We start from the raw sequence: 25239 nt of genomic DNA on the forward strand, positions 1-25239 counted from the left end.
CTGAATATGTCTGTGAAGTCTATTTGGTCCAGTGTGTCATTTAAAGTCTTTATTTCCTTGTTGATCTTTTGCTTAGACGATCTGTCCATTTCAGTGAGGGGGGTGTTAAAGTCCCCCACTATTAATGTATTGTTGTCGATGTGTTTCTTTGCTTTTGTTATTAATTGCCTTATATAATTGGCTGCTCCCATGTTAGGGGCAGATATTTACAATTGTTAGATCTTCTTGTTGGATAGACCCTTTAAGTAGGTTATAATGTCCTTCCTCATCTCTTATTACAGTTTTTGGTTTAAAATCTAATTTGTCTGATATAAGGATTGCCACTCCAGCTTTCTTTTGGTGTCCATTAGCATGGTAAATGGTTTTCCACCCCCTCACTTTCAATCTGGGGGTGTCTTTGGTTCTAAAATGAGTCTCTTGCAGACAGCATATCGATGGGTCTTGTTTTTTAATCCAGTCTGATAGCCTGTGTCTTTTGATTGGGGCATTTAGCCCATTTACATTCAGGGTAACTATTGAAAGATAGGAATTTAGTGCCATTGTATTGCCTGTAAGGTGACTGTTACCGTATATTGTCTGTGTTCCTTTCTGGTCTATGTTGCTTTTAGGGTCTCTCTTTGCTTAGAGGACCCCTTTCAAGATTTCTTGTAGGGCTGGTTTTGTGTTTGCAAATTCCTTTAGTTTTTGTTTGTCCTGGAAGCTTTTTATCTCTCCTTCAATTTTCAATGACAGCCTAGCTGGATATAGTATTCTTGGCTGCATATTTTTCTCATTTAGTGCTCTGAATATATCCTGCCAGTCCTTTCTGGCCTGCCAGGTCTCTGTGGATAGGTCTGTTGCCAATCTAATGTTTCTACCATTGTAGGTTACATATCTCTTCTCCCGAGCTGCTTTCAGGATTTTCTCTTTGTCTATGAGACTCGTAAGTTTTACTATTAGATGTCGGGGTGTTGACCTATTTTTATTGATTTTGAGAGGGGTTCTCTGTGCTTCCTGGATTTTGATGCCTGTTTCCTTCCCCAAATTAGGGAAGTTCTCTGCTATAATTTGCTCCATTATACCTTCTGCCCCTCTCTCTCTTTCTTCTTCTTCTGGGATCCCAATTATTCTTTTTTTTTTTTTTTTTAAAGATTTTATTTATTTATTTGACAGAGAGAGACACAGCGAGAGAGGGAACACAAGCAGGGGGAGTGGGAGAGGGAGAAGCAGGCTCCCCGCAGAGCAGGGCGCCCGATGCGGGACTCGATCCCAGGACCCTGGGATCATGACCTGAGCTGAAGGCAGTCGCTTAACCAACTGAGCCACCCAGGCGCCCGGGATCCCAATTATTCTAATGTTGTTTCGTCTTATGGTATCGCTTATCTCTCGAATTCTGCCCTGGTGATCCAGTAGTTGTTTATCTCTCTTTTTCTCAGCTTCTTTATTTTCCATCATTTGGTCTTCTATATTACTGATTCTCTCTTCTGCCTCATTTATCCTAGCAGTTAGTGCCCCCATTTTTGATTGCACCTCATTAATAGCCTTTTTGATTTCTACTTGGTTAAATTTTAGTTCTTTTACTTCTCCAGAAAGGGTTTCTCTAATAACTTCCATATTTTTTTCAAGCCCAGCTAGTATCTTTAAAGTGTTGATTCTGAACTCTAGATCTGACATCATACTAATGTCCATATTGAGTAGGTCCCTGGCAGTCGGTACTACCTCTTGTTCTTTTTGTTGAGGTGATTTTTTCCGTCTTGTCATCTTGTGCAGAGGAGAATAAATTAATGAGAGAACAAAATGCTAGCAGAGTAACAACGTCCCCAGAAAATATACTCTAAACAAATCAGAAAAGACCTGAAGCAGTGGAAAAAGAAATGGAAAGAGAGAAAAAAGAAAAAGAAAAAAAAGAAAAACTAAAAGATAAAAACAAACAAAAACAAACAAAACAAAACAACAACAAAAAAACCCAGAATGTGATCAAATATGATCAGGCTGGTATATAGATCAGTGCCACACACTAGATTTGGGGTTTATTTTGGTCTTTTAGAAGAAAGTGCCTCCCAAAATTTTAAAGAAAGAAAAACTTATATATGTACCAAAATAAGGGTTGATATGATGAAGGGATAGAATATGACTGTAAAGATGGAAATTATAAAAAATTTTATAAAAGGCATTGATAAGAAGTTGTTTGAAAAAAGAAAGAAGAGGATTTAAAAAAAGAAAAAAGAAAAAAAAAGGGAGAGAATGTGATCAGGCAGGGGAGTAGGAAAAACCATATACTAGAGATTTAGGGTATATTTTAATCTGTTAGAAGAAACTATCTCAAAATTTTAAAGAGAGAACAACTTATATATATATGCCAAAAATACGGGTAACTACTATGAAGGAATAGAATATGACTCTAAAAATGAAAAATAAAAATGTTTTTTAAAAAAAGGGATTGATAAGATGTTGGTTGAAAAAGGGAAAAAGAAAAATTAAAAAAAAAAAAAGAAAAAAAGACCGTTAAAAAAAAAATTAACCTTGAAAGACTAAAGAATCATGGTAAAAAAGCCATGAATTCTATGTGCAGTAGTCCCCTAGCGCTGGAGTTCTGCCGTTCTCATTGATCGGTAACTTGGTCTTGGCTGGCTGTTCTCGCTGATCTTCTGGGGAGGGGCCTGTTGCCGTGGTTTCCAAATGTCTCTGCCGGAGGCGGAATTGCCCCGCCCTTGCCCCCTGCCGGCTAAGGAATCTGCTCGGGTTTGCTCTCCGGAGCTTTTGTTCCCTGCGAGCTTTCCGTACAGCTTTGGAGGCGGAGAGTGAAAATGGCGGCCTCCCAATCTCCGCCCCGGAGGAGCCGAGCACTCGGGGCCCCGCTCCTCAGTGAGACCCCAGAGAAAAGCCGTCAGTCACTCCTGTCTCCTCGGTCTCCGGCCGCACTCCGTGCTCACCCGGCCCGTGACCGCGCGCCTCTATCTCTGGCACCCGACCCGGTCTGGAGTCTCCAAACCCAGCAGATCCCTGCGGTGCACTCCCGCGCGGCTCCTCCCCGGGGAGGAAGGTGAGTCTCCCCGGATCTGCCGCTTGTTGGGTCCCTGCTGGAGGAGCAGGGGCCCGACTGTGCCGCGGATCACGGTTTATGGGCACCCCGAGCTGAGAGCCCGCGCCTGGGCTCCGCCTCTGCAGCCGGCTTCCCTGCTCCGATACCTGGGAACTCTGCCACACTCAGGCACCCCCGGTCCTTCTGTGACCCCGAGGGTCCTGAGACCACACTGTCCCGGAGGGTTCCACCCCCCGCTTAGCCACCAGAGTGACGTCCCTCGGCGGAGCAGACTTTTAAAAGTTCCGATTTTGTGCTCCGCGGCTCTATCACTTGCCAGAAGCGGCCAATGGAGGCCCCTCCCCCGCCGTCTATCCTCCCGAATATCGCCTCGGATTCACTTCTCCGCATGTCCTACCTTCCAGAAAGTGGTCGCTTTTCTGTTCAGAGAGTTGTTGCTACCCTTTTCTTCGATCTCCTGTTGAGTTCGTAGGTGTTCAGAATGGTTTGATCCCTATCCAGCTGAATTCCTGAGAGGAGACGAAATCCAGGTCTCCTACTCCTCCGCCATCTTGCTCCGCTGTGGAGAAGTGATTTGCTTAGAGGCGTAGCTGGGAGGGAAACCTGGTTTGCTCACATTCAAGGTCAGTGCTGTGTCGCCTGCACCCAACTGCTCTCATGGGCTGGATCCGCCTGTCTGTCTCTTCCATCACTGGGGGAGGCAATACACAATCTGTCTTCCCTCTCACCCATGTTTGCCTTTAATGTAGTTGAGAGAGCTGTCATTTCACTTTTAAGTTTTGTCCTCTTCAGGCTAAATAGCCTCGACTATTTGTTAAATTATATGACATTGTTTCTGGGCATCTCATCATCTTGGCCTCCCTCTTCTGGATATGCTTGTTGGTTAATGTCTTCATGATGTATTGTATTCTGTGTCCCAGACCCAGAGCTTGAGGTGGGAGGAATCTCTCTTGGCAGTGTACCGCTATGGTTTAAGAGCATGAGCTTAACAGTGAGGCTGCCCCAGGTTCGAATACTGGCTCTGCCCCATTTCCCTAGCTTTGTCATTGGGGCAGATTGCAGTTTCCAAAGGTGTTGTGCCATCCACATCTTCTCCTTGCAGTACAACGACACTCTTCCCATTGAGTGGTGGGGTCTATGTTCCTTCCCCGTGAAACTGGGCAGAACTTTGGGACTGCTACAAGATGGCAGATGTGGTACTGTGTGGCTTCGAAGGCTAGGTCATAAAAATGCCATGTGCTTTCATCTTGTTCTCTTTAGAATTCGGGGTCCTTCTCTGAAGAAGCTCCAACTGACCCAAGTGGAGGGACTGTGTGGAGAGGCCACTTGCAGGTGTTTTGGCTGCTAGCCCAGTTGAAGTCCAAGACCATAGCCAACATTGACCACTGGACATGTACATGTCGGGAAGAGTCCTTGAGAGGACTCCATCCCTAGCTACCATCTGACCGCAGCCTCATGAGTGACCTCAAGCAAGTATCACCCAACTGAGCCCAGTCAACCCCCAGAATAAAATTACTGTTCGAAGACACTAAGTTTAGGGGTGTCTCATTATGTAGCAATAAGCAGAACTGTGATCTTAAGCTTCACTCAATCAGCCTTAGTTTCTTTATCTGTGAGATGGGGACGATGAAATCTACCTTAGAGGATTATTATGAGAATTGAAAGACAATGGATATAAAATATTTAGCTCATGCTTGCTGCGTAATAATTGTGCAACAAATAATGATTTATGGTTAATGACGTCATGAGTGACGTAGGAAGGGGACCTGACTGAGACCTTAGATCCAGGTCGAGAGAAAAGATTGGGAAATTGAGCTTGCAGTGGGGCAACCTCCAGCGAAGAAGGGAGTCAAGCCATAGGTTCCAAGTGAGCAGTGAGTTGTGACAAGATACAGGCAGCGTGCAGGGTGAAGGAGACCAGTCCAATGTGGGAGGCTTTCCTCCTGGGGGTGCACGGTGCGTGTGAAATAGCAGCATTAAGACCAGAGGTGAGAGGCAAGACCTTGGTGCCACCTGGAGCTGCTTGTTGGGAGGATGCAGGCTGGGAAACCTTTCCCTGAATGATTGAGCAGAGTTGGGGATTGCCCCACAGCAAACCTCAAAGGTGACAGGGGTTTATGGGAGCATCCCAGATATTTGAGGTCACAGCTGGTAGAGTCAACAGGGCGACAGGATGGGGTGCCAGGGAGGATGCCTGGGTAAATTCATGTTCATGGTGTTTTTGCAGCTTGGCCCCCTGCTTCAGAGGGCAAAGACCTCAGGGGCTGAAAGGCACAGGCTGCTGGAGCAAGTGTCTGAAAGATTCAGGCAGCCACAAACTCTTAAATCTTAAAAAGCAAAGCTAACCTCCCCCCTCCCTGAAAAGCCCACCACCACCAAACCCCATACTCCAAGCCCACAAAGAATACATATGATAGCTGTAGAAAAATTCTATGATCTAAGAAGCAAAAAGAGCAAAATAAAAATCGCCCCCATTCCTACAGCCAGAGAGAACCTCGGTGAGCATTTTGGTATACACGTAGCCTTCCGGACAGGCATACAAAAGTAGAGCATACTGTACGTTCTGTTTGGTAACCTGCTTTTATCACTTTTATCGCCTAATGATGTGCCCTGGACCACTTTCCATGTTAGGAAATATGCATCTGCAGTTCTGAGCTTTTCAAACTGGGGACATGTAACCGTACACCAAGGGTTCTGCAAAGCTGCAGGAGAACCATGGTTCATCACTCTAGAGCATCAGTTTTACTCGGTGGTAAGTCACTTAAAATACTATTTTTACATTAAAACAAACCCAGATATCGTATGGAGGAGAGTACAAAATTTGCATGAATTTTTAGAAACTACGAGACTTCGAAGAATTATCCTGCTCGCTTCATTCTTCTGCACCATCATTTTTTATAGCAGACAGCATTAACTTATGGGGATCAGTTGAATGGGCTGAGGAAGAGGAGGGGGGAAGTCATGTGACAGTTCAGGGGCAAGAGGGCACCCAAGGCCCTTCCTCGAGGCACAAAGCCCCTTGCCTGATAGGAAGTGAGATGATCTTAACAATGTGGGTATCTTCGTGTCATGGCTTGGACTCTAGAGCCTGGCCTGAGTCGGTGGCTTAATTCTAATCTATGCAACCCCTAACCTCCCCCTTCCAACCTGATGGCATAGAACAGTTGAAGGCTGGGGTGCATCAGGGTAGGGACAATGTGGTTGTATGTGACATGGTACTCAGAACTGACCCAGCAACTTCAGATGTGGTCTGCCCTATGCACAGCTCTGCTATTTCTGTCCCAGCTTTGCTATTAGCAGATTAATGTGACCACAGACAATTTCCTTAACCTCTGCTTGAATTTTGTCATCCATAAACTCGTGATAGAAGTAACAGCTCATAGGGTTGTTGAGGGCATTAAATGGGTAAAGCTCGATACTTAGAGTATCACTTGGGACATAGTAGGTGTTCAATATATGTTAATTATTATTATGTAATAATAATGGTAAATGTGTCCCACTCTGGTTTCAACCTGAGCTTGTGGGTAATTAAAACTCTTGGGTCTTTTTTTTAAAGATTTTATTTATTTATTTGAGAGAGAGAGAAAGAGAGAGAGCACAAGAGGGGGGAGAGTCAGAGGGAGAAGCAGGGAGCCTGATGTGGGACTCGATCCCGGGACTCCAGGATCATGACCTGAGCCGAAGGCAGTCGCTTAACCAACTGAGCCACCCAGGTGCCCTCTTGGGTCTTTTTCATTGGAATTGTTATCAAGCTTGTATTCTCTGTGCTGTTATTAGTTTTTAATTGCATGGATTATTAATGTTCATTTTCTTGATTCCGGTCTATTGTTTTATCCTGTGGTAGTTATCCAACAACTAAGTCATTCTTTCCAAAGTGAATTGGGTTTCAGGTTCTAATGACATTTATAATTTTGGCATCCCCATTTTACAGATGACAAAACTGAGGGAAGGGGATTGTTACTTACTGAGTGTGTCCTTTGTGCCAGACATTGGGATAGGTGTTTTGCATAGAGGATCTCAGTTAATCCCCAGAACGATCTCCGGAGGCAGGATTTATTATTCATTTTAGCAGATACAGAAAATGCAGCTCAGAATGGTTAAGCAGATTGCCCAAGTTTACCCAGCTGGTTCAGGTTTTTCCCCTAAATCATCAGCGTTTGGGGTCCTCTGTAAACTTAAACAACATGTTTCTATTCAAGCTGTTGAAGTAGATGCTTATAGGACAAAGCCAAGGACAGAGACAAATCATTGGAGAATCCCTTCTAGGTAGATCTATAACTCTCATGTCAATTCCTGAATCAATACACTTTGTATAGGATCATTCAATCACTGAAATTGGAATTGGTTGCTGCTACTGGAAACTGAGGTCTAGAGCTTCTTAAGAAGTCATAAGGAAATCTCCTTCCATCACATCTTTAAGGGAAGGACCTCCATTGTCCTGGCAATTTCCTTGTCCCCTCTCAGCTGGAGTCTGGATGCTTATAGAGTCACAGGTCCCAAATTAATCCCAGAACATGTTCCTTTTCAAGCTCAGTGTGAGAAGCTTTATGGAGCATCCTGGAAACAGTATCTACCTGTCTTTACTCTTGCTATTGATTAAAGCCAGCAGCTGGAGCACCAGGAGCCCAGACTGTAGGCCCAGGATGGCTGATGTGAGGGAAGAGAATCAATAACAGTGGTCGGACCCAAAGAAGCCGTACCCTTCTTTCTCTCTCAGTGTAGCCTTGACAGGGGAACTGTTAGGTCAAGAGAAAAGGAGGGGGATTTGTCTAATGCAAAGTTCTCCCAGGTTGGTCTCTGCTCCATTTTGGGTGGAAAGAAGCAGCGGGGTAGGTGGCGGCATGGAGGCTGTGCCCGTGGGCTCTGGAACTGTGCCCCGGGGGGCCTGGGGGCTGCGGCAGGAATGGCGCTTTTCTGTAGGCAATAGTCATGAGGAAATAGTATGGCCCAAGCCCTGGACACTGTGATGAATGCTCTGGTCCACTTCGATTGGAGGGACCTCAAGAAGAATGAGAGAAGGGGAGTCAGGAGAGGGTACCCCGATCCCTGACCAGGGAATGAGGGTCCGATCTGGAGTGGTCCCCAAACTCCCCCATTCCCATCTCTGTGGCTACACAGAGGCAGGTGTAGTACAGCGGAACAGTTGGACCTGGAATGACCTTGATCTTCGACGTCCTCCATTTGAACCTTCTGGAGTTGGGACAAGTAAGGTAGCGATCTTCTGTTTCTGTCCACATAGCTGCTCAAAATCCTCCAGGATTCCGTTCCACTTAGAAGAAAATCCAAAGTGCTCGCTGTGGACCCCAGGGCCCTGCGTGCTCCGGCCTCTGCCCCTCTTCAGCCTCGCCACCCACAGCAGCCTTCATGCTGTGTTGTGAGCATGCCAAGCATGCTCCTACCCCAGGGTCTTCTCAATTTCTGTTCCCTCTCTCTTACGGTTACCAGATTTAGCCACTAAGAATACAGGGTGCCCAGTTAACGTTGACTTTCAGATAAACGATGAATCATTTTTAGTATAAGTAGGTCCTCTGCAAAATTTGTTTGTCTGAATTTCAAATGTAACTGGGCATCCTGTGCTTTATCGGGCAATCCTAGGAGCTCTCTGCAATGCTGTGCCCTCAGAAACTTCCTTCGGGCCTCCATGATTCACCAGTCCTGTGGGCAGTAGCAGCCCCATCAATCTACTTTCGTGTCCCGCTTCACCTCCCTCAGAGCTCTGACCATTATTGTTTATTTATTGTGATGTGATATTGTTTATTTATTCATCCATTTGTTGACTTTGTGTCTCCCAGGCACATGCAGGCTCCACGAAAGCAGGGATTTATGTCTTCACCATAGTATCTTCAGTCTCTTGGCTCACTGGGGCTCAATAAACACTTGCTGAGTGATCCAGTGACCTCTTACCATGGCTCACCCTTTGCAATATGGCCCTGTTGACCTCTCTGATCTCATTTCAGGCCACTCTCCTTCCTATGGGGCACTGGCCATGCTGGTCTTCCCCTTGGTCCTCAGACTTGCCAAGCCCATTCCTGCCTCAGGCTTTGGGATTTGCTGCCGGGCCCAAGCCTTCTTTGCTGTCCAGATGACTGTTCCTCCTCTCCTCTTAGGACTCAGGGAGGGCTTCCCTGACCTCTCCGTCCAAAACAGCCCTCTGACCCTACACTTTCATTCCCACGACTGAGTTTTATTTCCTTTAAGACACTTATTGCTCTAGGAAATCATGTGTTGAATGATTGGTTGGCTTTTACCTTGTGTCTCCAGCACACAAAAATGTCAGCTCTGTGGAGACATCAGTTATGTGTGACTTCTGTATCACTGTGTCCCCAGCACCTAGCCCCATGCTTGGCATATAATATGAACAATAAATATATGTTGACTGAGTGAGTGAAGGGGTGACTTTGGAGAGGGCAATATACCCCACCTTGCAGGAGCATTGGGAACTGCAGAGAGGGGGAGGATGAGCCTAGGAACCAGCCTGGAGAGGGTTTCCACCGGGAAGCTGGAGTGTACTGCCCGCCCCCATGACCGCTTGTGTTTGATTAGCCCAACTGATTGGGGGTGAGGAAGTCTAGAAAAGGCTTCTTAGCTCCCTGCTTCTCTCAGTGTCGGTGGCAATTAGGACAGACCATACCCTTCCCACTGGAATGTCTCCTTCAGGCCCAGAGAAAAGAGTGTCTCCTCCATGCTGCCCCCTTTCTCCCTTTGCTACTTGCTGCAGATGGTGACAAGGCCCAAGGGGATGGTGATATCCTGGTGACCTTGGAGGTTGCTGTGGAAGCTGGCAGTCCGGCTCCCTGAACAGTGGTGGAGGACCTGAACGTCCTCCTGGGCTGTCACGTGAGAAAGAAGCCAGCTTCTCGTGTTTTCAATCACTGAACCTTGGGGGTTGTAACCAAAGTGTAGTCTTGCTAATTAATACATGGCTGAATCCACTGTGTCTACTGTATAGAAAGTGCCTGATACATCTCTTGTTGTTGAGTTCCCTGGTGAGGGAGATGTTTATTCCTGCATGTGGAACAGAATAGTGTTAACTAACTAAACAGAGCCAGCTGGTTTCCCTTATTTGTGCAGATAGTGCTCATGTCCACAAGGTCATCAAACTTCCTCTGTCTGGGTTGAGCAGGGGACAAACATATGAAGTATTGTCCTTTGAGGTGCAAGTGAAAAAGAATTTGCAAGGGTCCCTGTAGTCATGGAAAGGCAGCTATCATGGTCTCCCACTCTGTCTGCATCACCCTGAAGACCCCTAGGAGGGAGATGCCACAGCGTGGTTGGCTGCACCTGTAGAAGGTCCCCATGGTGAAATTCCAGGGACTCGTGATGAAAATTCTCAGCACACTGCTGCTAGATCTTCCTGGATGAACTGTCTGCTTTTTTTGACGGGTGCCTCCACTTTCAGATTGGTTTCCTGACCCTTCTGTGTTGAAAGACCTTTGGAATTTCTATAGCCTGAGGCTTCATTGCACCCTCTTAAATTCAGTTTCCTTGAAGAGTTTTTGCATGAGGCTTGACAATTTTCTTCGTGCAGAGTCTTCATCTCCCCTTATAATGGAACCTAATCTTGCCTTCCCTACTACTACTACTACTACGTGTAGGCAAGGACAAATCCTCCTCTCTGTAGTTCAACCAAGAGCGATTGTGTTGGGTTTTTTTGTTTTTTCTTGTTTTTTTTTTTTTTTTTTTTTAAGAAATTTTACTTTGACATTAAGGAAGCAAGTAAATTTGAGAACATAGACCATCAAATTTAGAGAGTATTGGTTTCCTGGTGGGCACAACTTAGAGTCTGTCAGTTCATAGATGAATCACCCGACATGTATTTATTGGGCTCCTATGTGGCATTGCACTGGGCACGGGGCATGCAAGAGGAAGGGCGTGCAGTTCAGTCTCAAAGAGCTCCCGGTACATACAAAAAACCGATGTGATAAATGCAATAATGGAGGCACATAGCAGGTGGGATTTTTAAACACAGTTTAGGAGGCTCCAGATTCCTTCCTCTCCTAGGTGCTGTCTGAGGAGAACTGCCCCCAGATCTCTCTTTTCGGTTTTGGGGCACCACATTTTCATATTTCTTCTTTTGCCCCCCATTGCAGGGGAGAAAAGATTGCAGAAGGAACCAAAGACAACCGTACACATTGGATTTTAGGGACAGTCCTGCATTTATGTATTATCCTTTTAAATAAATATAATTCGGTAAATGCATAACTTCATGTGACTTACTCTGTATAGCTTTATAGGGTTCTGCCTATAAACAATAAAATAACTCAGAAAAAAATCCCTCGAGTAGACTAGAGCCGCCTTTCTGATTTGGAAAATACGGCTGCTTCTTTAAGTGAACAACAGGTGGAGAGTAGCCCCTACCCTGGGTATCGGCTTACTTCTGAAGAATCTGGGCCCAAGCTGTACCTGGTAGTCCCCGAGGTGGTGGGACTTCAGGTCCCCTGGGAGGAGCGCCGGCTACTCTCATTCACCAGGGTTCCTCCTACAGGAAAAGGAAGGAGTCCTGGTCAGCTCTAGAAGGCACGCCTCCCTTCAGTCTTTGTTCTCTTGATCCAATTCTGGGCTGAAGGAAAGAACAGGGAGAAAGAGAAACAAAAGGCCCTGGGCATGGGGGGACAGAGGGGAGGCGAAGGTGGGGTGACGTGCGGAGAAGGTGGCCACTGGCCCAGTGCTTTCCTGTGTAAGTCCCAAGTGGGCTTGTGAGGGTCACAGAGCACAAGGCAATGGTGTTCTCATCTGTGTTGGCTTCTGGCATTATCTATCTCTGATTCTGCTACTTATTCTGTCTTCTTCTTCTTTTTTTTAAAAAGATTTTATTTATTTATTTGAGAGAGAGAGAGAGAGAGAGCATGCATGAGTTGGGGGAGGGACAGAGGCAGAGGGAGAAGCAGACTCCCCACAGAGCAGGCATCCTGCCACGGGCGCTCAATCCCAGGACCCCCGATCCTGACCCTAGCCAAAGGCAGACGCTTAATCGACCGAGCCACCCAGGTGCGCCCTTTATTCTGTCTTCTGGTGGCTTCCTGGAGGGAACTATATTTGACTTGGAGGGTGGGGAAGGTGAGTGCTCCCCACAGTCAGGGGAGATCTCCTTTATTCCTTAGGTTGGGGTGCTGAACTAGGGTCCCCTAGGGATGGATTCTAAAGATTCCCTTCTCAATTCCACGTGTGAGGATGGGAAGGAAAAAGAATTGGCCATAAGTTATCCACTTCTGCTCTCTATTCTGAGAGGGACACTGAGAAGGTCTGCAGCGTGTCTTCCTGTGGCACCCCTCCCCCATCTACTGACACAAGCCCTGGTGGAAATACCTGGGTTTAGGGCACAGGACCTGGGCTTGCGTTTTAGGCCTCCTGCTTAACAGCTGAAGGCCTAACTTTTCACAGATTTGCTTTCCTCTTCTGCATAACGACAATGTGTAAACAGTGCCTCTGAATAGCAAAGTGTTGTGCAAGTGATGGTAAGTAACAAGGTCAGTAACCCTACCCTTTGGTCTTGCAGCATAAAAACCTTGGGACCCTCTCCAGTTCATGACATTCTTCAGGGTCTACCATCTTCCCCGGGGCCCTAGAAGAAAAAGGTGTGGGGAGACCTTCTTCACCCTTATGGGATTCTCTCTCTCTCTCCTGTGGGGAACTTGCCCAGACATCTCCTTTCCCTCTTCATGTCTGTGCAGATGCTCCTCTCTGGCTTTGGTGCCTTGTCTGCCTGGTCCGCTAGGATATTCCTGACTCATCGTCCAGTACGGACATTGCTTGCACTCCCCACTGAGCAGGGAGCCTGATGTGGGGCTTGATCCCAGGACCCTGGGATCATGACCCGAGCAAGAGGCAGACGCTTAACTGACTGGAGCCACCCAGATGCCCCCCTATCTTTCTCATTAGACTGTGAGCTCTTCCAAGTCAAGGGCCATGTTTTCTGACTCAGGGCCAAAAACATAGGTGTGCTTTCATGTCTTCATTTTCATGGCTGAGTTTGCAAGGGCTCAAGGAGAGCTTGATGGCACTCCCACGGTGCGGGTGTGGAAGGAGGGAGTGTTGGTTGGGAGGGAGTGGGAAGGAGGTAAGCAGTAATGTCTCTCTGGCTTTTCAAATGCCTGGAGGTAAGGAGAAGAGGAGATGCCATGGGAGCACCCAGGGTCATACTTAAGGCTCCATAACTTGCTCAGCAACATGCATCCGCAGGAGGGAGAGGCTCTCCATGAGATGAAGAATGGACTGGAGCTAGAAGACTTGGATTCAGATCCCCCTTCTGTCCATTTACTGACAGCAGTATTGATCGTGACAGCCATTCTGAGCCTGAGTGTCTTGCTCTGGGGGGGAAAAAAAATCTACTTGTCTCGTGGCTTCATAGCAAAGATGGTGTGCTGTTTATCGAATCCTGTCTCCGTTCCTCTTTTGCTCCTTTCTTCCCTTAGAAGTACAATGCGCCCTGTTGACTGAGTCCTGACCCCGGGTGTGAGTGGAACTGATGTTCCCACGTGCAGGCCGGGTCCGCAGAAACCTCCCGCAGGATCTCGCATACTCTCTCTTTCCCTGCCTGAGCTCTAGAAGTGAAGGACTTGGAGGTTCTAGGGGCTGGCAGTGCCACAGGATGAAAGAGGCCTGGGTTCCCAGTGTCAAGGCAGGTTAGAGTTTCCCCTCCTTTCTGCCATCTGCACGGAACTGTAATGTGAAGGAGAAATACGTTCATGATGTTAAAGCCACTGAAATTTTGGGATCATGCATTATAGCAGACAGCATACTTTTTGACAGGATGTAAACTGACAAAAGGTCTGCAGAAACTTCCAAGTGTTATACTAATGTTCCTGGCTATCATCATGGCTTTTATTCTAGAAAACCTTTTGAATGCACAGTTATGGATTTCCCTCAGGCTTATATGGTCCCTGCCTCTTCTGAAGGATAGAGAGGGAACCAGGGGAGACCCTTGGAAAATATCCAGTGGAGTAACTATGCAGAGGTGTGCATCCTTGGGTGCCATGGCTGGGTGCCAAGACTCTGTCCTGGAAGGGGAGTCCTGATGGACTATCACACTTGGAAGAGAGGCTCATCTCAGAATAGACTCTGGGCAGCAGAGGCCAGTACAGGGGGCCATCATGTGAGCCTGGGGCCGGCTGTCTGAGCATTAGCTGCTTGAGGGCTGAGCACTCACTCCAGGGCTAAAAAGGGGAGGTGAAATTGAACCCGTTGTCAACAGGCTCCTAAAGAACTTGTTGACCATGTGAGCCGCCCAGAACCCTGTTCCCTGCATATGTGTCTGCCCTCAGAGGCTGATCCCACTTGACTCTTCTTTTTTTTAAAATATTTTATTTATTTATTTGACAGAGAGAGATATCGAGAGAGGGAACACAAGCAGGGGCAGAGGGAGAGGGAGAAGCAGGCTTCCCGCTGAGCAGGGAGCCCGATGCGGGACTCGATCCCAGGACCCTGGGATCATGACCTGAGCTAAAGGCAGAAGCTTAACGACTGAGCCACCCAGGCGCCCTGATCCCACTTGAGTCTTTTTTTTTTTTTTTTAAAGATTTTATTTATTTATTTGACAGAGAGAGACACAGCGAGGGAGGGAACACAAGCAGGGGGAATGGGAGAGGGGGAAGCAGGCTTCCCGCAGAGCAGGGAGCCCGATGCGGGACTCGATCCCAGGACCCCGGGATCATGACCTGAGCTGAAGGCAGTCGCTTAACCAACTGAGCCACCCAGGCGCCCCCGATCCCACTTGACTCTTAACCATGGTCTTCTGACCTGGCCTGGCCGAGGCCTGATAGAAGACACAGAACACCCTACAGATGTTGACTTGTCCTATGATCTGGGCAGGTGTAGTGAGGTAGAATATGGATGGGTCCAGAGAGTCTCCCAGGCTGTTTCTGTAAGAATAATCAAGGAGTGGGGCGCCTGGGTGGCTCAGTCGTTAAGCGTCTGCCTTCGGCTCAGGTCATGATCTCAGGGTCCTGGGATCGAGCCCCGCATCGGGCTCCCTGCTCCGCGGGAGGCCTGCTTCTCCCTCTCCCCCTCCCCCTGCTTGTGTTCCCTCTCTCGCTGTGTCTCTCTCTGTCAAATAAATAAATAAAATCTTAAAAAAAAAAAAAAAGAATAATCAAGGAGCCACACTCCTGACTTATAGAAAGGAGAGGGAAGGAAAAAGGAGGGGACTCACTTTATTGATCAGCAGTCATGGGCCAGATACTTTATCTGCATGACCTCTTTGAATCCTTACAACAGCTCTGAGATAGGGATTATTGTTCCCCCTCTCACAGACGAAGAAACTGAGGCACAGGGAGGTAGAATAACCTGCCCAGGATCACACAGCTAGCAATTGTTAGAGCCGGCATTCTCTAGCTTAGAGACTGTGTCCTTGACACTTCCCCTTGCAGCCTTCCCGAAAGGGTATGGTTCTGTCTTCCAGGTCAGGCTGAGACAAGTGACCCCCAGCTCTGTTCTGGGATTCCTCATGGTGTTGGCTTTTCTCACTAGCATGTCTGCCTCCTGAGTTTGGGAGAAGCTCCTTTCTGTGAGCATGTGAGGCCTTAGGTCAATAGGAAGAAGCTGCCAGGCAAAGGGAATGGGGAGGGGGAAGGTGGGTCCCGGGGAGAAGGAAGGGGAGGAGGGTGAGGGGAGAAGAGGAAGAGGAGGGGAAGAAGAAGCTGAGAGAGCCAAATGTGGAAGGGAAGGGAAGGTCAAGGGGAAGGAGGTAGAAGTTGCCTCCCTGGAGGTTTTCAACTTGAGTGGGGTGTTCTCACTGTGGGGAAGGAGGGTGGCACACTGCCCCGGGGGTGTCTAGGTGTCCTTCAGTGCCTCACAGTCTGTACTGTGGTACAGTACTTATCTTTGGTATTTATCTGGCTCTCAGTTTAGCCTAGCCCAGAAATTGAGCACAGTTTCAGCTATTTTCAGTTGAGCAATTGATCATTGAAAACCTAGCACCACTGTGAGTCTCCTCCGGGAGCTGCACAAGCCACACCTTGGGCTCGAACCTGCTTCATGGGCTGTGTCGAGGAGGACAGCCATCGCTTCCAGGCTGGATGTGCCTGGCCTGGGAGGCCCAGATGGATACCACCACGTGGTTTTCTGGCAGCTCTGCTGGGGCCATCTAGCCAGCTGAGAGACGCCCCGCATGACGCTGTGTTTGTTTTTTCCCACCTGTCATTCCATTAATGTTTGTGTCTAAGCCCCAGAACTCTTATCAACAGCCAGCACCACTTCGCTGATGCTGATTGGAGGTGAAAAAAATCCATCAAAAAGCAAGCTGCTTCACCAGCGGCAGGCCTCTGACTCAGGGCGACTCTGGGCTGGGTGAAGGAACAGCCTCCCTGCAACTTTCCCAGAGTCCCTCCATGGGGCTGAGCTCCAGGGAAGGTCGGGAGGGCTCTGACCAGTGGCTGGTGGAGAAGATGCACTTTCTGTATTTTCCCTAGACTTGGAGGGAAGTAGGAGTGAGCAGGGGCTGAGCCTCACGTGGTGACCTGAAGATGAGCTCAAGTACTGGCGTCAGAAAGGGGAAGAAATCTTCAGGCAGAGAGGCTCATTAAGCCTCCTTACATGAGAATTCCCCTGTTGTGGAAAATTGAGATTCTTCACGGGGTTTTGAAGTTAATCTGTTAGAACCACTTGTTTATTTTACTTTTAAAATACCACCCCCCCTTTTTTGTGTGTGCAGAAAGTAATGCCTTTAGTCATGTCCCTAATTTTGAGAGGCTCTGCCGAGTCTTTTTCACTGGTTGAATTATAACAAGACCTGTGAGGTCATAGTCCATGAATTAATTATAGCGAGGCTGGTGAGAAAATTCTACCTCCTTTGATAAACACAGCTTAGCGACTTTACGTGAACAATTTTCTACAGCAAACGTTTCAACACATGTTGCCTCCTTTAGCAAAGTTTAATGGGCTCCTGATTACAAGTTAGCCGTCCTTAGAACTCTAAAACCGTTCAGGATTATAGGAAAGTTCTTGCCTTTTTTCATACAGAGACTGAGATGGAGACTCAGCTTTGTAATGACAAGATACAGAACAAGTATGGATTTAACCTAAAATTTGTATCTGATATGTAAACATCTTCTGACCTTTTTCATGTGAACCCAGGCCCACGCTAACCCTGGTTTTGCATCCACAAAGCACTGATGTCAACAGCTTCTTTACTTAATGTTTTTTTTTTTTATTAGGCACCATTAAATCAAAGCTAAATAAAAGAATTTGGGCCTATTTCATATATATATATATACACATATATCCTTCCATATTTACTGCTATTTGCTCAGCAAGCTGCTCTGCCATAGAATGGGGAACAATTGGAAAAAAACTGGAAAGAAGAAAAGTAGTGGGACAGCTGTCTTCAGATTTGATCCCCTCCTGTGTACCACCTGAAATCTTATGAATATAGAGGCCTCCCTTGCAAGGGAGCAGAGCCTGGAGACCAGGGAAGTGTAGCATCCTAGAATTAGAAGGGACGGTATGGCGCTTTTTGTCTGATCCTTGTCCAGCGTGTGATTTTGTCTGAACCGTATCCATAGTGGGACTCCTTATGAGCTTAGCACTCCCCCTGGGGCCTGGTACACAGTAGGTGCTTAATAAATATCAAATGATTAGATGGATCGGTAGGCAACCCCTCTGGGTGGGGGCAGAGCCACCATCTCCCATGCTACTTGCATTGTTTGGGCCCCAGAGAATATATCTCTTCCCTCCTTTTATGTGGAGCTTCTAATTGTAACTAGCTATGACTCTTGCCAGTTGGTGCCCCACCAACGTGGTGTCACCACGTGAGGCTCAGCCCCTGCTCACTCCTACTTCCCTCCAAGTCTGGGGAAAATACAGAAAGTGCATCTTCTCCACCAGCCACTGGTCAGAGCCCTCCCGACCTTCCCTGGAGCTCAGCCCCATGGAGAGACTCTGGGAAGGTTGCAGGGAGGCTGTCTGCTCTGGGACATTGAGTGACAGTGGGACCATTAGGAGCAGGCTGCTCCCACGTCATCTTGGCTGATCATTCTGAAGGTGGAGTAGTAGCTGGATGACAGGCCAGTTATATTCTGGCTGTGGTGTATTGGACATTTCTTAGACTGAAGAGCTCAAAGTATTGTCCCTAACATCACCTCCGCATGTCCTCCTGATATCCCAGAGGAAGGCAAGAAAGTTCCATTTCATTAGGCCAAGCATTGGCAAACTTCTTCTCTAAAGGACCATATAGCAAACATTTTAAGTTTTGTGGGCCATGGTTTCTGTCACAACCACTCCATTCTGCCATTGTGGTGTCATTGTGGCGTGAAAGCAGACATAAGAGGTAAACAAGTGGGTGTGGTTGTATTCTAATAAAACTTTATTTATAAAAACAGGCAGCGGGCCAGAATTGCCCATGGGCCATACTTCACGTTAGACGGCAGGATCTACAAAGCGGGGAATGTATCTGTTTTGTCTTGAGGGGGAGTATACAGTAGGCTAAGAGCATGGTCTGGGATCAGATAGTCTGAGTTCAAATTCTGTTCTACTACCTCCAAGCTGAGTGATCATGAGCGAGTTGCTTAATTTCTCTGTACCTCAGTGTCCTCATCTGTAAAAGGCTAATAATAGTGTCTATCTCACTGGGCTATTGTGAGAATTAAATGAGATAATATATGCAAAGTGTTTAAAAGTGTTTAAAAAAGTGCCTATCCATAAAAAGCATGTAATGAATGTTTAGCTGTTATTAGTTGGATCTCCGATACTTATCCCCGTGCCTGCCACAATGAAGATGCTCAGTAAATATTCACATCATGAACCTGAGGCCCAGGAAGGAAAAAACGTCTCATGTGATGTCTTAGAGTGACGTGGGAGTGGCACTGTGTCATGAAGCCACATGGCTGACTTCCAGATTTCTGTCCTGTTTTTCTAGAAGTCTTCTGTGGAACAACACGTTCTTGTTATGAAGACTTCAAATTATTTATAGTCTCATCATTCTCTCTAGGACAATTTTTTTTTATAAGCTCATCGTCTTCACTCTCTTAACCCTGGAAACCATCTGCCCTGAGTGACGGGGGCTAGGGAAAAACCTTCAACTTCTAGGATGTTCTCTGTGTGTGTGTGTGTGTGTCTCCACTTTTCCAAGGTCTGACACCGTTGTGGTGACAGGGAAGCGGGATGAGGTCTGGGTAATGGGGGTGATGGTGAGGTGTGTAGTACAGGAAGGGGGAGCCTTGCCACCTCACCTGTTCTGCATCCTGGATTGCCTGGACTTGGGGATCCACCGGTGGTGAGGACTTCCACTTCTGAAAAGAGATTAAGGATGAATTTCACACCCTATTTAGCTTTCAGGGGCTCACCAGCTTCACACCTAAGAGGAGCTGTTGATGGTCTCCCCACCTCCTGCCATTCTCAGTTACTGTCTGTTCAACACCCTCACCCCTCTCCTCAGCCACCACAGCCAGAGGGAGGAAGGTGAGGGGTGTGTGTGTGTGAGGGGACCCCTCCTCTCTGTGATGGCATTTCCTAGGACTGAGCGGACTGGGGAAGCCTCAGGCAGCTAGCTGACAGATGCGGGAAGGGTGAGGCAAGGGAAGACGCCAAGGGAAGGACTTGGTTTTGCGGGGCCATGGGATCTATTTCTAGGGGCAAAAATGTGTGAATGCTCAGCAACCCAGGGAAGGGCTTGGGTGAGCTCATGGTGTCTGCACAGGCATGGCGCTGGGAGAAGCTCTCCCAGGGAGGACTCCCCTGTGTGAGGGGCAGGCCCTAGTGCCCGCCCTCAGCTCCCACGAAGGCACGGTCCCTCCATCTCTCCACCGTAGACATGACCGCACGCTCACCCCGGGTAGGGGCTCAGAGAAAGACTCTCTCCCTGCAATTCCAGGCTCCTCCAACATCTGGGTCAGGTGTTAACAAGGTCCCTGCTCTCTCTTCCTTGGGGGAGATCTGACCCTCCCTCACTCGCAGAGGTCACCAAAAGTGGGACAGGGAGCAAACCAACCCATGAGAGTTGGGCTCTAGTTTCTCTATTCTCCTGGCAGCCAATTGTTTCCACACCTGGGGAGGGCTACTGGCCAAATGTCTCCTGCGTGAACTTCTTTGCAGGCTCCCGAGAGTGAGTAGGCCCTTAAACTTTGTACACTCGATGTCTCACTTGCCTCACCCTGGGCCAGCCCTCCTCCTCTGTAAACCACGAAGGGCCCATGCAGCAAGATCACCAGCTGAGCAGCTGGAAGGCCATGGGGGTATGTGGCGGCTGCTGGGGCCAGACTGCCCCCAGAGGTGGTGGTGGGGCGGACCGCTCCTTTGCTTTGGTACGGGGCTGCATGAGGTCCGTGTGGCCAGGGCCGGATGACCTCTCCAAGCTCTGGCCACTATTACTTCTTCAGTTCTTCCCCAGATCTCAAAAGAGCAAGTCACTGGCAAAGCAAGAGCCTACGGGGGCTTTGAAGATAGGGACTGTGAGTTTGGGGTTTGCTTGAAAAAGAAAATGACTTTATTTGCTCCTTGGTGCCCTGACAGCTTGACGATTAGCAGCTCAGTTCTTTCTGTTCTCCCCTGCCAGCAGAGCCTCTCAGTCCGAGGTCGCTGAATGTTGTATGGGCTTCAGAAGTGGGTGAACACCTGGGTAGGCATGTAGTGTGGGCTTATGTGTGTTTGTGCATTTTCTTGGGGAGAGGCCTGAGCTTTGGTCAGATTCTCAGAGAGGTCAGTGGTATTAAAGGGGTTAAGAAGCACTGATGCTTTGTCTATTGAAGCAGAAAATTGTTCTGGGGAAGGTTGGCGGGGGAGTTCCTTATCTAAGGACAGAGCTTTGTCATTGGAGATGAGTGGACATAAGGGACGGGAGCCACGGGACTTGTTAGAGCCATCTGGTCTACATCCCTGGGCCTCAGGAGAAATTTCTCTGTGGGGTGTTTGAGAGTTCTTGTAACACTCACCTTTCCTTAAATGTTTATTGGTTTTATCCCTTGTTACTAAAACAAAACAAAACAAAACAAAACAAACATCAACCCACATGAAGAGAATGAGAAAACAAGCCACAGACTGGGAGAAAAATATTTGCCAAAGACACATTTGATAAGGACTGTTAGTCAAAATAGGCACAGAACTCTGAAAACTCAACAATCAGAAAACGAACAACCTGATTAAAAAACAGGTAAGACATCTGAACAGACAAATTACCAAAGAAGATATACAGATGGCAAACAAGCATATGAAAGATGCTCCTCATCACAGGTCATCGGGGAAACAACAATGAGGTATGACTTCGCACCTATTAGTGTGGTCAAAATCCAGAACACTGACAACACCAAATGCTGGCGAGGATGCGGAGAAGCGGGAGCTCTTGTTCATTGCTGGTGGGAAGGCACAATGCTGCAGCCACTTTGGAAGACAGTTGGACAGTTTCTCTCAAAATTAAACATACTCTTACCATTCGATCCAGCCATCGTGCTCCTTGGTCTTCGCCCAGAAGAAATTGTGTGTGTCCACACAAAAACCTGCCCACGGATGTTTACAGCAGCTCTATTAACAGTTGCCAAACACTTGGAGGGAACCAAGATGTCCTTCAGTGGGTGAATGGATACATACACTGGGGCACATCCAGACAATGGAATGTTATTCAGCGCTGAAAAGAAATGAGCTATCAAGCCATGAGAAGACATGGAGGAATCTTAAATGCACATTACTAAGTGAAAGAAGCCAATCTGAAAAGGCTGCATACTGCAGGATTCCAACTATATGACATTCTGGAAAAGGCAAAGCTATAGAGACAGTAAAAAGATCAGTAGTTGCCAGGAGTTAGGGAGCGGCTTTTCAAGGCTGCATATTTTCCTCAGGAATGGGGTGCGTGGGGTGGGAAGCAGAGGTTCCGTGCTATTCTCAGGTGGGTTGGGGCCCGGGCCATCTCTGGTGACCACCGGAAGTCAGCAGTGGGCTCCTTCTTCACTGCAGAGGGAGAGAAGAAAGATGTGGAAGGGGTGTTGGCCCAGGACAGAACTGTGAACCAAAGTTGCAAAGACTAGCAAGGAGCCCCCAGAATAACATCAGGGTGCCCTTCTACCAGCCCAGGGCTTTCTTCATAACAGGCGCTCTGCTAAGTGCCGCATAAGTATCACGTATCTAGTCCTTACAACAACCTTATGATAATCAGGGCTGATATGAAAAATATTTAAAAACTGGTATGACACAGGCGTTGCCCAAACAGAGTGGAAGCAGCTGGAACGGGGACAGGAGGACCCTGTGTGTTAGGCGCTGACCCTTTGGTTTCTGGATCGGGAAGAGGTCTGGGCAGTCCGGGGAAGGGGCCGAGGTCAGGGTGGGGAGAACACTGGGGCAGGCGTCGGGGAGGTTTGACCAGGGGTTCTTAAACTTTAGCCTGCTTTAGAATCACCTGGAAGGCTTGTTAAACCACAGATTGCCAGACCGCATCTCTGGAGGTTCTGATTCAGGAGGTCTGTAGTGGAGCCCAGGAACGTGCATTTCTAAGAAGTGCCCAGGCCACGCTGATGTTGCTGATCTAGAAACCACACTTTGAGAACCACTGCTCTTTACCAGATATTTCAGTATTTTAATAACTGGCACAGCTATAGTTAACTCTGAGGCCTGGGAGTAAGAATTACTTTCACCTCCATTTTACAGATGGGCAAACAGAGGCTGAGAGGTGTGATGTAACTTGCCAGAGATCACACACCCAGGGGATGATGCAGGCAGCCCCGAATCCAATGTGCCTGACTTCAGAGAACGGGCTCTCTCCCTCAGTTTCCAGGCTCCCACTGTCCCTGGGGCCTGCAGAGGGCTGGGCAAGAGACCCACCACCTCTGGGGGAGCCCCTGGCCTTTGACAGGGCCAGAGGCTTGCTGGAGCCCTGCCTGCTCTCCCTGGGGGCCTGGGAATGGCTCCCGACTCCTGAGCCCTGAGCGGCTTGGTGCTCGCTTCCCCAGGCCCCCACCTTCCCAGCAGCAGCTGTGAAGTTGAGGAATTACACTAAAGTGTGATGCCTCCTTGGGAGCCGGTTCCAGGATGGGCTGTGATGGCTTCCTGAGAAGGCGACAGGCACGTGGTCTGCAGACGAGAGCCTCCCGCTCCCCTACCCAGCACAGCAGCTGCTCAGAGGCAGCGTGGGCCCAGAGTGGCTCGCCGGGGGAGCCTATTAGGAGCCACAACACTGCGAAAAGCACAGCAGAAACGCTCCATTAAATCTGGCTGGGGGCCTGCTTAACAATGGGACCTGCCCCAGGAGTCCTAGCTCCGCTCCATGCTGCCTCAGTGGCCAGCCCGGCTCTCCCTCTCCACCCCTGCAGTGCCTTCCCAAAGGAGCTCTGGGCCTGAGGGACTCGGGGGTTCTGGCTGAAGCCGGCAGGAGTGCGGCTAGGAGGCTGTGGGGAGAGCCCTGGCGGGGAGCAAACCACCCAGTGGAGATGCTCTCCACGCTGCCCAGGGTGGGCATGGCCATGCTGTTTGGCATGCCTCATGATCTTTTATGGTTTTTTTTTTTTTCATTTTTTCAAATTTAAATTCAATTAATTAACATAATATATTATTTGTTTCAGAGGTACAGGTCAGGGATTCATCAGTCTTATATAACACCGAGTGCTCATTACAGCATGTGCCCTCCTTAATACCCATCACCCAGTTACCCCATCCCCCAGCCACCTCCCCTCCAGCAACCCTCAGTTTGTTTTCTATGATTAAGAGTCTCTTTATGGTTTGTTTTCCTCTCTGATTTCGTCTTGTTTTATTTTTTTCTCTCTTCCCCCGTGATCCGCTGTTTTGTTCCTTAAATTCCACGTATGAGTGAGATCATATAATAATTGTCTTTCTCTGATTGACTTATTTCACTTAGCGTAATACCCTCCAGTTCCATCCACATCAATGTAAATGGTAAGTATTCATCCTTTCTGATGGCTGAGTAATATTCCATTGTATATATGAACCACTTCTTCTTTATCCATTCATCTGTTGAAGGGCATCTGGGCTCTTTCCATAGTTTGGCTATTGTGGACATTGCTGCTATAAACATTGGGGTGCAGGTGCCCCTTCGAATCACTACATTTGTATCTTTGGGGTACATACCCAGTAGTGCAATTGCTGGGTCCTAGGGTGGCTCTATTTTCAACTTTTTGAGGAAACTCCATACTGTTTTCCAGAGTGGCTGCACCAGCTTGCATTCCCAACAACAGTTCAAGAGGGTTCCTCTTTCTCCACATCCTCGCCAACATCTGTCGTTTCCTGACTTGTTAATTTTAGCCATTTTCCTGACTTGTTAATTTTAGTCATTCTGACGGGTGTGGGTGGTATCTCATTGATCTTGATGAAGATGCAGGGTGCTCTGAGCAACGGGCCTCTGCTCTAGACCTTGCACTTCAGGGGGTCCCACTCTAGCCCTCTTCTTGCCATAACCCTTCCCAAGGGGCGAGGAATCCTTGGGGCCAAGAGGATATGCCCTTTCAAGGCCTGTGACCGCCTCTCTACACCGTAGTTCAGGTAACCAGGAATTCCCTGCTTGAATGCTGGCTTCTAGTGTCTGTGTGGGTTTCCATCCCAGCATATCCCTTAAAGATGGCCTGTGTCATTAAGGAGTGTGGTCAGAGCTTGGACAAGTGGGCTGGAAGCCCACATGTATGTGCGTGTGGTCCCATATGGGTGAGACAGAAGCTGCCGATGTGGGAAGAGGTGGGAGTCAGGCTGGGGGCTAGAAGTCATCTCTCCCCATAGCTCCATGTGCCAGAGCAGAGCTCCAAGGAGGCTGAGAATTTCAACGGAAACTTTCCAGGCTTATGATGGTGCATTTGTCAAGGATAGAGTGTATTTTATCTAACAGTTTGTTAGCTCGATTTATAACATTTAAGTCTCTTGCTCTTGGCCCCGTGAGTGTTAGGGGTGGGCCCAAGGGAAGGTGGCGGTGGGAGCAGGCTCCAAAGGGCTCCCAGAAGCAGGCCAAGCGCATGCTTTCAGCCCACCAGGCACGGTGTCAATGAGGAGGGCAGACCTGGGTAATGCTCCAAACCCCCGGGGGAGCGCTCATTGTCTTCTGGGATGAGAATGATGACGACAAGCCTGCTGACTAGCTGGCAGGAGTCCTGTGAAGGGCTGCTTAGATGAGCCCTACCCCTTGAGTTTTGACTGTGGCCTTGACCTCACCTTTGACCTGCTGCTCTCCTCCCTTATGATCTGGTGCTTTCGTCTCTTCCCCTTTCTGGTGGTTCTCCCCTGTGTGGCCCTCCCCTCCCACCCCAGCACAGAGGCAGCATGACGTTGCATGGTGACTTTCGGGGGGAACAGGCCCCGCCATC

The 25239-nt window shown here is 48.2% G+C and overlaps 1 long non-coding RNA gene across 1 annotated transcript in view; it reads left to right on the forward strand.

The window, feature by feature from the left end:
• Positions 1 to 5541: 5541 nt before the first annotated feature.
• The window catches only part of LOC135363996 (uncharacterized), a 53575-nt gene continuing 33877 nt past the window's right edge, over positions 5542 to 25239 (forward strand). The window contains exon 1 of the long non-coding RNA XR_010410426.1: positions 5542 to 5774. This is a non-coding gene — a long non-coding RNA (uncharacterized LOC135363996). The remainder of the gene's footprint in view (positions 5775 to 25239) is intronic.

This window comes from Mirounga angustirostris, unplaced genomic scaffold, assembly GCF_029215605.1.
Source record: "Mirounga angustirostris isolate CCGP_5_RB_7025 unplaced genomic scaffold, mMirAng1.0.hap1 SCAF_4, whole genome shotgun sequence".
Taxonomy (NCBI): Eukaryota; Metazoa; Chordata; class Mammalia; order Carnivora; family Phocidae; genus Mirounga; species Mirounga angustirostris.